The 15067-nt window shown below is 47.5% G+C and overlaps 1 protein-coding gene across 7 annotated transcripts in view; it reads left to right on the top strand.

The window, feature by feature from the left end:
* Nucleotides 1-15067, top strand: part of PRICKLE2 (prickle planar cell polarity protein 2) — a 122408-nt gene that overhangs the window by 61353 nt on the left and 45988 nt on the right. The window contains exon 1 of one of the 7 annotated variants that reach the window (XM_009678656.2): nucleotides 12872-13447. The exons of the other annotated variants lie outside the window; for them this stretch is intronic. The gene's annotated coding sequence lies outside the window, so the exon portion shown is untranslated. Of the gene's footprint in view, nucleotides 1-12871; nucleotides 13448-15067 lie in introns of those variants that run through there. 7 annotated transcript variants of the gene reach the window in all.

Raw genomic sequence — 15067 nt, 5'->3', positions numbered from 1 at the left:
GCCTAGCTCTGGGCTCGTGCCAAAGGCTGTCCTGGTTGCAGAGGTGCTGCCAGATTTGAGTTTGGAGCTGGAGGTTCCTGCTGGCTGTATCCCTCTGTTGCACGGTATTTGGCACAGAAAGCGCCGTGCCTAACTCGGGCCGCCCCCGTGGGCACCTCCGCCGGGGGGAGGCGGGAGCTGTTTATGGGGAGAGAAAAAGATTTTGCCTTGGTACCAGCTTCGAAGCTCTGGGAGACAGGTTTGTCATATGTTTTGACAAATGTGAAAGGGACATATACAGATATAGGAGAAATACTTGCTTTACATGAATGCCTGTTTTACAGAATAAATGCTAATCTTGAGTAATTAGTTAATAGACTCACTGCGGATGTCTCTGCAGTCCGTTTATGCACTTGAAACTCCATTAATTTCGACTGGCACCTCGCAGCCAAGCTGCGAGTTGAAGGCTTGAAAGTACCTATGCTTTTTGCTTTCTGATGCCATTTGTTCCCCCTGTGCATGAGAAATGAGCCTTGCCATTCCCAATAACGTTAATAAAAATTACACGGCTTGTTCGAGTCACACAGTACTGAACATTTCTCGCTGTGCGTCAGCCTCTGTTGTGTCATGTTTTGTCGTTTCGCATAAGCCAATGCCTTGTAGCGTGCTGCCGAGATGGGTTTGGTTAACTTACCTCTTTCCTTTCCGCTGAATAAGGGATTGTTAACCTTTGCTAACGGGGAAGGCGGCAGCACCCCGGCTGTACCTGAGTTATTGGATCTTGTTCACGTGGTGATCTGGATTTCTTTTGGAGCACCGGAGATGATCAAAGTTAAAACAAATGGCTCTTTTGCTCTTCTTGTTCCTTTGACGTGCTGCTTGTCGTGGAAGTACAAGTGTGTTTCTTTGCACTAGGAAATTAAAGAAATCTTTGTTCTGGCTTCAAATTCCGTGTTTTTTAACCCTTTGACACAGTGTTTGTTGACATCCTGGTTCCAGCGGTTCACCGTCTGTTTGCAATTACTCCTCAGCTCTCTGACTCAGTGTGGTCTGGAACTTGTTTAACATAGGGGTTAAATTTCCATGATGTAAACATTTTCTACTTTTCAGGCTTGTCGTTGTTTGCTTTCTCGATGCTCTCATTTTCTTAAGCACTAGAGACCTACACGAGGGGAATCAGTCCCTTCCTTAAACAGTGTAGACCCCAGACCTCCAAACACCTCCACGTTAGACACTTTTTAACTGTCTAACACCCACTAAAAGCCAGTGGGAGCTGAATGTTTAACTACTGCCAAAACACCAACTGGGATCTGAGCATTGAACCACTTGCGTTCACCATCTCTAGAGACAAAGGGCTGGCAAAAAGGAAGCAGGAGGTGATGGTGCCTCCTAGGAACCCTAGAACCAGAAACATTTCAGAATTTGACTGAGGTCATAGAAGCCAGTGTCTAAGCCACAACTTGTTTTGGCGCTCAGGATCCAAAGCAGCATTGCAACCTTTGTGTTCACTGCATTCACGATCCAGTAAGCCTTCTAGAAGTTGTTAGAAGTAAGGGTGGTGGAGCAACCTACATAACATGGGTAACTTTTTTTCTGGCAATGGACTCCTCAAGGCGAGAACAGAATTAGCAAGTCATCTTTTGAGACACCAGAAGGGGTTTTGGAGAGTTTAGTCCTTAGCTCTGCAAAACTTGGAGAAGGCACACTTGAATTTTGTAGCTCATGACACAAACCTGAAGCCAAGCAGAAAGCACATCTGAGGTTTGCTATTTTTAGCTGTGGCCACAGCCACAACCCAGGAGCAGTATGGGGTAGGCACTGTGGCCTGGCTGAGAAGCCAGGTGACGTGCATGGCGTTTGGCTCGCATGAAGGCAGCGCGTGTCCCACAGTGCTGCAGCCCTTCCTTGTGGTGGGTCTCTCAGGAGGGGTGGATGACAGAGGGCTGGGCATTAGAGCTGTGCCAGCCAGGCTGATAAACAGTTTTGTTGGCAAAGGTATCTGCAGCTTAAGGAGTCTTTGGATTTGTCTATTATTTTGCCATGCTGCTGGCATCAGCGTAGTTGTGGTTTGTACTGAGGATGTCTTGGTTGGGATGACGTTCTGTAGAGATACAGAAAAGAGTCGTGGATAGAAAGGGCTGTTTTGGGCTAAAACCTCCTTCTGCCTTGCGAGTACAGCAGTGCTACAGGGATGAACTCAGAAGCTTTATGTCTGGAAAACACTACAATCCTCTGGCCCGACCTGTGCTATAATGTCACACTCAGCAAGCAGGTCCTGGAGAGCCTGGAACCGTTCGCGCCCTCCAGGCAGATGCAGCCAGGACCAAGCAGAGCGGCATCTCCTGCCTTGGCTGCCATCCTCCACCACCACCAGAGGCAGAGGGTGCAGTACTAGGTTTATTACAGCTTTCCTCATGAGCAACTGAAAAAAGGCTAGCCCAGACACAAGAGGAGCATTCAAACTGTGTCACGATTTGAAACAAGCCTTGAAAAGGATGGCCCGGCCCTGCAGTTATGAGTATGCAGCCAAGTTTGAGCGTGGACTGTGGGCTCTGTTTGAGTCTGCATGAAAAGCCGTTCCTGCCCAGCAGCATTGATGCTGCAAGAAGGGGAAGGAATGAATTAAAAGTTTTCGGCTAAATCCCCAATTGACTTTGAATGAACTTCTACCCCATAACTTCTCTGCTGTTTTAAATGTATTTTCCAAACCACTTAACCATTGCTATGCAAGAATGTCACTGTGTCTGTTTTCCAATCCTGTAAAATATTCCCCTATCTATAAGGCTCCTCTTTTACACTAGGGCTGCTTTGGGTTTCGGTGAGTTGTAGAGAAAGTTTTTTAGTGCTATATTCTCATTACCAGCTGTGAGAAAGGCTGATGTGGACAGGGACAAGTGTCTCAGTGTATTTCAAAGTAATTTATTTTACTTAACCCCAGAGCACAGCCAGATGCTTCAGAAGATGATGTTGGGCACAGGTCCGTCAGAGATGGGTGATGGACGCGTGCCCTCTATAATGTATTTTTGTCATGTTTTGCCGTTTTCTGTAAAACTGTTCGTCTCTGAGGCTCTGTGGACTTCAAAAAGTATGACTGATTTGTCTCAACATAGAGGTGATGTGTTTTTGTTCTAAGCCACAGACCAAATCACAGTCAACACTAGAAATAAACTCAGTTTTCATGGCTCTTCTGCTCTGAGCACAAGCTGTTGCTTCCTCGGGCCACTGCGCTGAGGCTGGGAAAGCAGGAAAGCTGCTTTCCTCTGGGGCTCTGCATCTTACGCAATAGGAAAACTTTAGCAAAGTCATAAAACTTTTTCAAAGTAGAGATGTTCAGCCTATAAGCAAGTGGTAAAATCCTTCTTGGCCATGGGTTAGTGCTGCTGAGCGTAGCAGACGCTCAATGAGGGGAAGGCAGCTGTTGAGCTGTGATTGCTGCTTATTACACTAATTATAATAGTCTCGCTGGTGTCGTGAGCATCCCTTCTTCTCCCCCCATCTGTCTGTTTTGTCCATCCATGGTTGCTCATCTTTGAGATGGGGACTGTCTTTTTCGAGATCTATGTTTGAAGTGCCTAGCGCAGCAGGACCCCTTCTAGCCCCCCTCAACAGATGATATGAGGAAATAGTAACAGTTTTCACACAGAAGGAGTTTTTAGAATTGAGCTGTTCACCCTGAAGTAAAGGCCACGGAAAAGTGAGATGTTGGCCCTGCTGTGCAGCGCCACGTGTCCAGGTGTCACACCGAGGAACCCTAGAGTTCCCCAACCCCTAAATTGCAGCTCTTTTTTTTGTTGCAAGGAGATAATGTAAGTTAAATACTCAACAGAAAGAGAGCACTGCTGCTTGGGGTGACCACGTGCTTTTTATTTCCTTTGGGGGGGGGGGGTGTGGAGATTTATTCATTGTCGCGCAGCTCTCGCTTTGAAGACCGATCAGCTCCAAAGCAGTCAGCAAAATGCTTTCTGGACCGCCAAACAATGAGGCTCACTAAATCTCTAGCAGCAATAATTACTTCTAAAAGGCTGATGTATTTAGTCTGCTAATGTTTAGCAAACATGTTTGCTTCACCCTTTGAAGATAATGCTGCATGCAGCACAGTGCGGTAGGAAGAAGAACACGAGGAAATGTCCTGTGGTTTCCAACATGTTTAAGGAATAATGGCTGATCGGAGCAACAACATTAAATAGTGCCTTTTGCCCTCCGCAAAGCACAAGCGATTGGATTTCACCACCCCTTTTGGGTGCTCGGAGCTGCAGCTCCCTTTGCTGCAGCGGGGATGCCCGTGCCATCCAGGAGGGAGCCGCCTTCCCAGTCACCTCCGACCCGATACAGTCTTAATCCGTCCCTTTGAGTCCCGCTCACTCGGTGGCTGCTTTAGCTGTGTTTCCCTGTAGATCGCGATAAGATAAAAGCCGGCGAGCAGCTCTAATGGTCCTGGTGGGGTTGCTTGTGCAGCCGATCCGATGCACGGGGCTGGACGCGGCGTCGCGAAGCGGGCGTGGAGCGTGACTGACTGGCCTTTCCTGTTAAATACATCGAGGCACAGCCTGCTTCCCGGTGATTTCCTCCAGTCAGAATGTTTCTCCCAAATTAATTTTCTATCAGAGAAGTATTACTTTAAAATATCTTCCTTTATATAGCAGCGGAGCAGTTTAAAAAAAAAAAAAAAAAAAAAAAAAAAAAAGGAGAGAATGAAGTAACTTGAAGGCCAGAAAGCTTATCACCAAGAAGGCTGTTCAAATTACACACTTAATTAATATTTAGTGAATTATTTTTACCCTGGCTTTAGTATTCAGACTCCTTAGGCAGATAAAACAATGAAATAGCTTGTGCCCGAGATTTTTAGCAGTTGAGCTGTATAAAATTTCAGATCTTTTAAGTTCTTGTAGGCAACATTAAAGCCTTTTAATTTCCATGAGTCAAGATCTGTATAAATCACACCCAGGTTGGCATATCTCATGGGTGCTTGTGGCAAGAGTAATGAATTTCATGGTTTGTTATGAGCTACTAAAACCAATACAAACACAGAAAGCCCATTGTAATCTCAGCATATCATTCAAGGAAGCAATTTATTCCTAAGTATGAACAAATGTCAAGCTACGATAACAAATTGTTATTACTAATTAAAACAAGGAGAATAATAGCAAACATCTATTGTTATTTATGCACCGTACCAGGCTGTTGCATGGGCACCTGAGCTCCATCCAACATTGGCCGTGAGGACAGCAAGACTGGAAACCTCGTGGTATCCTAAAATGCGTCGACCTGCTCTGTACACCCCAGGCAGGGTACAGGGCCTTGGTCCTAAAAGAGCTGAGTTGGTGAAAGCACATAGGCTTAAATTTAGCTGATTCTTTTCATAATGTTACATTTTTTTTTTAGTAAAGCCAAACTTAGATGAATTGTAGAAGTCTTGTTTTGGGTGGATTTTTGGGTGGGCCTAGCCAGGGTAAGGGGCAGAGAGAGCCGAAATCTGGATGGCAACCCAAGAAAGATTTGCACAGTTTGGTTTAGATAGGTAAAAACTGTACTGGTGTTGCTTGTCCACAAGTCTGCAGTGGCTGGAGATTCACCTCTGAGCATGGTGCTGGTTGTGCAGGTGGGACCAGGTGGAGGCACATGCCAAGTAAGCGTGAGAACAGGCAAGTTGTGGTGACAGTGCTGTGCGTCCTGGTGCCACTCGTCCGTGGGGCTGTCCAGGATGGAGCAGAGCGCCACAGTTTAATTTTCCATCCAGGCCCCAGTGCTGTCATCTGGGTCAGGGGGTGTTTCAAGAAGCAGCAAAGTCTTGTCCTGGCTACCCCGGCTGCATGGGTTCAGGTGGGAGCTGGATGAACTAAAACAGGAAATTCCCAGGGCACGAGCACTCACCCAAAACACCCTGTAAGACAGGCCTGAAGCAAATAAATAAATAAATATATAAAATAATCACATAACATGACAATGACCCTGACAATGTCAGGTAGTGGGAACGGCTACGACGAGGGAATCTTGAGTCACTGCCAAGGTACATGTTAATGCAGACTTTCAGGGTTAGCTGGTTATCCTGTAAATACATTTTTTATTTTATGTAAATGGAAAATTAATTTGTGTTGCTGATCAAAGATTTAGATCTTTGGAAAACATACTGCAAGATAAGCTGAAGATTTATGAATTTCCTTCATTGCATATTTTTGGAGAAAGCTTTATTGTTCGTGGAAGGCCCCCAAGAAAAATATTTAATTAAAAAATACTATGTTGAGTTTATTTAGCTTAAATTTCAATGCAGTGCTTTAATGAGACTTTTGTAGACATTATTAAAGGAGGCTATTAAAAAGCCCTCAGATGAGAATACTATCAGGCTAGCAAAGGGGAAACAAAACAAAACATAAGCATCCAGATTGTTGTTCGCGTTCTGTTACAAATTTGATTTCGACATACAAAAGCGAAAAAACGGAGGAGCGCAGAGTTAAAGCCGGAGGCTATGGAAAAAGCCTTATTGTTGTTAAGCTCTCTAAAGCTTCTTGCATTAAGGTGATTAAAAAAAAGAGAGATACAGTGATTGATTCGAAATTCAGTCTGTAACTTGCTCCGCTGTGTCACACCAGAATACATGATGTTTTAGACTGCTGCTTTGAGCCTGCTAGTGAGGTGGGTTAGGGACGGATTCAGCGAATAACAGCCCTTTTCTGATGTCCTCCCTCGCTGGTGAGTTGGGGGAATTGTGGGGCTGGGGAGCGAGAAGGGGCTGGCGCCCAGTCACCGCAGCCGGCTTCCTTCTCCCGCAAGCAGATGGGAGCGTCTCCCGTGCAATTCCTGCGTCGGCGCTCGGATGGTGAGCTGGGACTTGGCTATGGTAACGCCGGCGCCCGCAGCTGCAGCGCGATCGTGGGGCTCCAGCACGCTCCTTGGGTTGGAGCAGGGCCAAGCCGGGGGGATTTGTATGTTGGCGGGGTCGAGTGATGCTTCGGTGGTTTCTGGAGTGGAAGCAACTTGTATTTGTAAATGCAAGATAATGCCAGCTGACAGCAGCGCAGCAGGGCAGGCTCTGCAGGTAACCCCAAATGCAGCGGATTCGCTTGTGCTTTGACAGGCACTCAGCACCGTTTGGTGAGATTCTGTGTCGTGCTGTGCTTTCAGGCCTGAGCATGCTTACGCCGGGTCACAAGAGGGTTTTTTGCCTCAGGATTTGGGGCTGCAGGGTGCAAGTTGGTAATGCTTTGCAAAAAATTAAGTTTTTTTTCCTAAATCGCACCCTATGTTTACACTACCTGACAAGCTCCAATCCTTGCATATCCGTGTTGTAACTGGCCTAGGAAGCGTTTGTGGGCGAGTACGTTCCCACCTGTGTATCGGGGCTTGAGATGCTTTCGGCAGAGACCGCATCAGCTGCAATGCATCGAGTGCTCCCGTGGTGTAGCCAGCCACCTTAAATCAGGATTGCCAGAGGATGTCAAGTCTCACTTGGCGTGCTCATACCTACTTCCTCGCACTGAACCCGCAGCCAGAACAGGATATGTCTTCATCGCGCTCGCAGGATCATATGGTGCCCGTATGCTGCGCAGCCTTCAAAGCTGTGCGGAAAGGATGCAGAAATGGCAAACAACAGGCCAAAAAAAACTTATTAGCTTAGAGAATAATCTGTCCAAATACATCATCTGCAGCGCTGCTAAGCTATTACCAACACAGGGAGAAATTCTTGCTAGGGTAGGAGATCTGGATGAGGCCTTGTGGGACCCCTTCAGCTCTAGGCAAGGCTCCTAAGTGGGACTTGGAGTTTTGCTGAATGAATTTCCATCAGGCCATGCTCAGACTTACGTGAAACGTCATGACTGACCATGGAGGACCAGAGAGAGCCACTTCAAGCATTAGACCATTGAATCATGCAGGGTGCCTTTGAGCACCAGCACCACCATGATGAAGAGCCGCTCATGGATGGAAAACACGCTGCCTCTACCAGCTGTGGCACCAGCGGATGCCAAGGAGGTCAGACCAGTCTTACAGGATGAACTGTTAGGAAATATAGGTAATTGTTTCTTAAAAAAAGAAAAGAAAGAAAGAAAGAAATTGGCTGCGGTGCTTCTGGGTTGTAACTCCCCTTCTGTATCGTCTGCTGTGGACTTGAGTGTTTTAAAAACTAAATTCCTTCTTGGAGACTGACAGCATGGATCCTTACCCCTGTCTCTGCTGAAAATAACTCATGTCAAACACAGCAGCAGTAACAGCAGGAGAAACGTGTCTGTCTCGCACAGTCTCAGACATTAACCACGTGAAGATACGAGTAGCAGTCCTGGGGAAAAGTTGAAGAGTCCGAGTTTTTGGGATGTTGTCTCTGTCCCTTCCTCTCCAACCTGTTTCTGTTTGCAGTTTCTTTGAGACAAGACATCCCCACTTCTGGCATTGAGGAAGCCCCAGGAGCCCGTCGGGCTGCAAAGGACAAAGCACACTGCTTTGCGTGTCCAGGTTTCCCTTCCTCCTCCTCCTCCTCCTCCTCCGCTGTGTCGTGCCACCGCACGGCTGCAGGAGCGAGGCCTCCCGGCCCTGGCGGTGGCTGTGAAATCAAGGCAGGCACCGAGTGCGGGTCCCTCGCGGTGGCATCATGCCTCTGGGAGACACATTGTGGTGCCATTTGGGTCCCTCTCATGCTAACACCACCCTGCAAAGGTGTTTTCTAAAGAGTGCAAGGGATCGCCCCAGAAGGGTGCTCTTGGCAGCTGCAGTGACTACAGCTGGCGCCCGAGATTCATTTTGTATTGCTCTAGTGCCCAAAGACGCAGCGGATGGCAGGACCTCCTTGGGTGAAGTAAGAGGTTGTCCTGTGCTGCTTACACCCCAAATAGGTGCAGCGCCCAGTCCGGAGCCCCGCGGCGGGACCGTGCGCCAGCGAGCGCTGAGCGCAGCCCATGCAGTAACACGAGCGAGAGCGGCTGGCTCCCAGAGTGGAGGTTTCTGTGCAAATTACAGGGGCGAGTGTGGGAACAGAGGGAGAAGAAAAAATACTGTAAATAACCAATTCTGCATTTCTGTGGGTAAAAAGAACGCTGGGAAAGTAATCTTTTGTTGTGCGTGCCTGACGTCTGAAGGCACATGGAGAGCAAACAAAGGCTCTGTGATGGAGCGCTGTGCTGGGGAAGGAGGGGAAACCTGCCGCACCGCAATCTCGGGAGGGATCTTGGATGCGCGCAGCTAAATAGACGTGTTGTTGGCTAGGTTGGAGTCGGGGGCTCTGTCACGCTCAGCGCCGATGGGCATCCAGCTAGGGCGCACAGGATAGCCCTCAGCCGCGGCAGGGCGAGATGTCACGAGGCATCGCTGCCACAACAAGTGCCACTAGCTGCCATAGAGGATGTTCGCTAAATAATTCAGAAAGGAGACTTGATCTGACATTCATCAGGTTTAGTAGCCTGCTGACCTTGAGAATGACAGGCTGCCGCGGCGGTGGTTTGCCTCTCATTGTTGGTCGAGAGAATAAACGGTGTCACATGAAGCCCTGTTGCTTGACAGCCGATCGATACACCCAGATGATGAAAAGCCCAGTGTTTATGAAATGTGGGTTTTCATAATGATGGTTCAGTTAAGTTAGCTTTACGGATGAATTTGTGAAAATGGCAGAAAGTTTCAAGTCAGCTGAGATCAGGTTTTTGTCTTTAAAACTAGCAGTGAAGGGCAAAAGGAGCTGGTTACGTTTACAAGCAGAGCTGGTCCTCTCTCTCTTCTGAACCCGAGCAGGGGCTTCCTGCTTTAGATGACATTCTTCTTTCTTTTTCTACTTGAGTAGCTCAGATTTTACCTCGGGTCGTTCAGAACGTTTGCTTCCTTGCCAGCAATTGTCAGCATCTGTCCTTGTACTTGTGAAAGTCCCTCAAGCGACCTTTCGAAATGTGCTCCGCTGGCTCGGTCCTCACCTTGCTTCTTAATGAAACACCCATTTCACCTGCGTAATGTGCAGTATCAGTCAGGAAATACTGTGCGCCTGCTGGAGTTGCTCCAATACACGACCTTTTCACAACCGTTGGCGTAGGTAGCAGTATTGCAGTGCATTTGCCAACCATCCAGCACTTTTCTGGGCAGGAAGTTTCATTTCCATTTTCCTAAAACAGTCTGGTGTCCAAAAGTGGAATCTCCTAATCTGATTTCTTGTCTCAGAATAACCTGTTCATTGGATTTTGAAGATATTTAGGCTTGCAAGTATCAGAGCAGGAAGTCTGCCAGGAGCGATGATGAATATACGTGCTATCCTGAGACACAAAGCTCTTCTGCTGGCAGGTAGTCATGCAACTGAGATGTTATAAGCACTCATTTTACTGATCTGTGACATGAGCTCATGATTCTCACCTGCGTTTTAGCTTTGAGTATCAACTTAATATTGAAAAGTTTGCAATTTCTGGTGAGATTAGTTTTTTGGGAATGAATCAGTTGGCATAGATAGCAAACAAAGTGGGCCGCAGGACTCGTCTTCACTGTAGACTCCCTGGTTGCCCAGGTCGCGTTGGGAGCAGGCAAGGCTGCTGCCTGGGGATCACAACTGGGTTGCGCAGAGCCCATTAGACAAGAAGTGGGTTGGAAACGTGGCCTTTCCCAGCCAGCCTTTCCCCTGCACGTGGGGCCAAGTGGCACTCGGGGCATAAATAAACACTTTGCTCCCAAGTGGTTGTAGCTAAGAGCCTTTGCTCCTTGGAAGTTAATGCAGGTAAAGGTAGGCACTTGAGTCATGTTCAGTGAAGACTAGTGCCTGCAGGACCTGCCATTTTGAGTGCTGCATATTTTTTGTCCCAGCTGAAGCCCTTAGTTTACTACTGTGTGGTTTTAACAGTGTATTTCCGGAGAAGAGTGTTACAGTAAACACGGGTAGTTTCTGCTCTACAGAGCTTCTGCTCTGCATTAATCGTTTTGTTAGCAGGCTTCTCTTTTTGCTTTTGCCCAGTTGTGTTTTGTCTCATTTCCTTTGTATTTTAAACAACATCTTCTGAATTTAGAGGAAAAGACGTCATCTTGGGGCCTTGGCACATTAACCATACGGAGCCGTGTTGACAGCCTGCCCAAAACACCGATGCAAGGCAGAAGGGACAAAATGTGCCCGTTGAGGAGGTTGAAGGGTCACAGAACTTCTTTCCCCAGTAAGCACTGTTGATTTGTGGAGCTGGAGGAGGTTGAAAGGAGCCTCCTCGAATCTGCGACATTCTTCAGGAACGTGGGGGTGCTCCTCCATCCTTGGAGAAAGCCCAAGGGCATGACGGCCAGCAACAGCAGATCAGTGCCCCTGGCCTGGCTGAGCCCAGCTTGGACGGGGCATCACAGAACCCACCTTTGGGCTGCCATTTCCAAAACTTTGTAGCTGCTAGAAGGTTGCACCTGGCCAGGCACAGTATCACAGAATCACAGAATCGTTTAGGTTGGAAGGGACCTCTGGAGATCATCTAGTCCAACCTCCCTGTTCAAGCAGGGTCACCTAGAGCATATTGCCCAGGATCACATCCAGACGGGTTTTGAATATCTCCAGCGAAGGAGACTCCACCACCTCTCTGGGCAACCTGTTCCAATGCTCTGTCACCCTCACAGGGAAGAAGTTTTTTCTCAGGTTCAGATGGAACTTCCTGTGGTTCAGTAGCAGAATCCGTGCTTGACTCTTGGACTACAGCTGCAGTTGTAATTAAAAGCAACAACAACAACAACAAATGGAAATGCTCAAATATTTTGTTAATGGCTGTGAATGTTTTCATCCATCTAAAGTGATATTGGAGCCAGGCGAGGTCTCTGCATATTCTCTCGGCCTCTGCTGTACTGTGTACGGGGTAAGTCGGGCAGCTCTGGTGAGAAGCTGGGCTGATTTATCCCAGCTGAAGATTTTGCCCTTGATATTTTGAGTGTAATTCCATATAATGAAACCTAATTTATGATCCTTAATAAAAGCCATAATTTAAGGCATTTGAAAGTGCAGAAGGACTCGCAGCTGTATTTTCTGCATCCTTCTGTGTTCTGTAAACTTGTTTAATACTGCCAAACCCAAGGGCTCAGAAATCCTGAGCTAGGCCCCAGAAGTCACGAGCGTGTTACAGAAACGGCAGGTTTTATTTGCCTTCTGTATTTTTCTGAGCCCGCAGAAACTAGGTTTTTAAAATTTCATTCCACAAACGTAAAAGCTAGGAAATCCGTTCCCCCCAGCAGTTAACTTGAGTCAGAGATTCCTTTGTGAGTCCCTGATTCCAAAGTAACGAGCTTTAAGAGCATCAAAGAGATTTGACAATCTAGCTCATTCTGTATATTTTCTCCTCCTTTATGAGGAGGGGGGAAACACAGAGGAAGGAAGATTGAGCTTCCCTGTTAAGCAAGCGTAGTCCTTGCGTTTGCAATAGTTACCTGAGATATACATAAAAGGTGAGGAGGGTGCATCTCTCGAGGCCAAACGAAAGGAAAAGGAATGAAATATGCGGCAACCAAAATGCCACGTTAGTAACTTGTGTTTCCCAGAATATTTAGCCCTGCTGGTGTGCAAACGTGCTGTGTCTAAGAACCAGTGGGAAATCACAGCAAACGACTGCAGAAAATAATTAAGAGGGCATGGAAAGCTAGGAGAAAGCTGATACGGGTGTTCAGAGCCAGAAGAGATCGTTGCTTTAATGGCCCGCTTAGCTAAGGAGCAGCGCCTTAAGTTTGACAGCAACTCGAGATTTGGTCAGCAGTGAATAAGATCATAGTTTGAGGAGGATAATTAGTGTCTTCGCGCCATTCAATTTGGGCCGTTGGCACGGAGCCAGTTACTTAAAATGCGCAAATGTGATCCAGCAAAAGGATTTTTCTTTTTCCTTTTCCTCAGCAGCCGCCGCGCAGGGCTTATTGATTTATCTGAGCGGGCTGCTTTCCATGTAAATAAGCGCCGGGGGGGGCGGCGGGGCGGCGTGCACTGTCCGGATGCGGGCACCGGGGCTGGCTGACGACATTGCTCATTAGCATGCAGCAGAGGCGAGCAATGCAACAGCGGAGCCCCGCGCCGCGCTCGCCGCCCTGCTGCCTCCCTCCTCCTTAACGCCTGGCGCTCGCCGAGCAAATTGGACGTCCCAGCGCCGCCTCGGGAGGGTCGCTCGGCGAAGCGTTGGGGGTCCGCTCGGATGGAGAGGGGAGGGGGGGAGCGAGCGCCCGGCGGAGCGGGGATGCGGAGCGAGGCGATTTAAGCTATAAAGCCTAGCAAGGCGCAGGGCAGAAATCGCCCGCAGCGGGTTTCCCGGCGAGAGGGGCGATGTGCAACGCGTGTCGCTTCTGAAGGGCTCGGACAAAAGCCGGCCGCGGGTGCCGAGAGAGCCCCCGGCTGCGCGTGCCCGCGGGTGCCTGGGTCCGTCTGGAGAGGATACAGGATGCTTTATTGCACTGCGGCGGTTTCGCGGCTCTTGGGAGCAGCCCCCCAGCGGAAAGTAAACTGTCAAAACTAGCGTAGCAGAACATCCCCGCGGATTTTTTTCCCCCCCTGCACCGGCATCGGCGTTGGTGGGAATAGGTAAGAAACTGCCTTTTGTCAACAACTTAGAAGTTGCTGTATATTTTTAGGAGGAATAGAAGGTAAAGGGGAGGAGGAGGAGGAACAGGCAGTAATTTGTGCATGCATGGAGCTGCATGATAACTTTGCTCAATATACTGTTATTGGTGACCTTTTGAGGGGCTGCTCTTTCCTTCAGCCTTTGCTGTTCATGTTGTTTACGAATGCAAAAGGTTAATTGGTAAATTGCGTTTTTGCAGCTGCAGGAAGTCGGAGAGAACGGCTGATGCTACGTTAATGGATTTTTCCTTTTTAAAATAATCAGGAAGGCTCAGCTGGTTTTAAATAAGAATTAAAAAGTCCTCATCTCTCGGTGTTAATTTTATTGCTTTGGTGAATGCAGCCTCAGGAAGGCTGCATTCAGTGGGCATTTTCTGAGCGAACTGCGTGCAGCCTGGCGTTGTGGATGAGGATATTACTGCTCAGATGTTTATTGTGTTGCTTTTGGATTCCTGAAGGTAGAGGATTTTAAAGTAATAACCTTCCTGCATCCTTCTTTTTAACACCAGAATGCCTAGCTATGAATCAATCTAGAACTGAAAACAGGGAGTTATATTTTTCAATGCAATCTTTTAAAGTCAGTTTTCCTTCTTTTATGTTCCTTGAAGGATCATTTTTAGCAGATGCGACACAAATGTGACCTGTGACCATGGAAAGATTTTAATCCAGTTACTCTTTGTTTTGCAATCATGATTCCTTGGTGTTGCTGAACAGTGACTGAATCTTTTCAAACCATTGAGGATTAGCACTGGACAGAATAATGGCAGAATAATTATTCACAGCAGATGCAGCGTCATCCTTTTAGTTTTAGCTCTGTTATCTTGTAACTTATCTGACTTGTATTTATTCAGCAATTATTTCACCTACCGCGGGAACTCTTGCATGTCTCACGTCAATGCGTTGTATCTGTCAGGGTGCTGACATGAGCCTGTGGCAGAGGTTTGTAAAGTAAAGCTGTCTGCAGCTAACAGGATTATATTTTGCGTCGTATTTTAATCCTCTCCCATCGTTTGTTTTATACCAGCCAGATTCTGCTTAACAAAACGAACCAGCTTTGTGCACTTGAATTTGGCAGGCTTGCCAGGGCTTAGCCGGCACCTACACGAGTCAGTCTGGTAGCGATTGCTTTCACGAATGCGTCGGTATTGCCTGTCTCGGAGGACGCTGCCTAAGCCCCAACTTCTGAAATAATGGCAGTATTTAGAAGACCGTGAGCGCAGCGCTGCTCATCCTTCTGAGTATTTTGCCAGTCAGCGGCATTTTTTCCTGTAGGACGTATGGCCTAAGAGATGCTCACATTGAAATGTGTTTACTGCTTCCTGTGGTTGCTGCCTATCATGCTGCAAATCCAAACTGGTAAAGTCCATTTAAATAACATGTATAGCCCCAGGGCAAATCACAGCAAAACCACTCTACTTTAGAATATTTCTTAAAGACCATTTCTGAAAAGCTGAACTACAAGAGCTACGACATGGTGGGTAGAAAGAGAGGGACAGGAAGATAAACACTGTTTATGAAGAGAGTAGTATTGTGAAAACTTTACAAGACCATGGGGAGCACATGCTGAGCAGACCCAGGTTT

This window comes from Struthio camelus, chromosome 14, assembly GCF_040807025.1.
Source record: "Struthio camelus isolate bStrCam1 chromosome 14, bStrCam1.hap1, whole genome shotgun sequence".
NCBI lineage: Eukaryota > Metazoa > Chordata > Aves > Struthioniformes > Struthionidae > Struthio > Struthio camelus.
The sequence above is the reverse complement of the archived record's forward strand: the minus strand, read 5'-3'. Positions and strand labels throughout refer to the sequence as shown.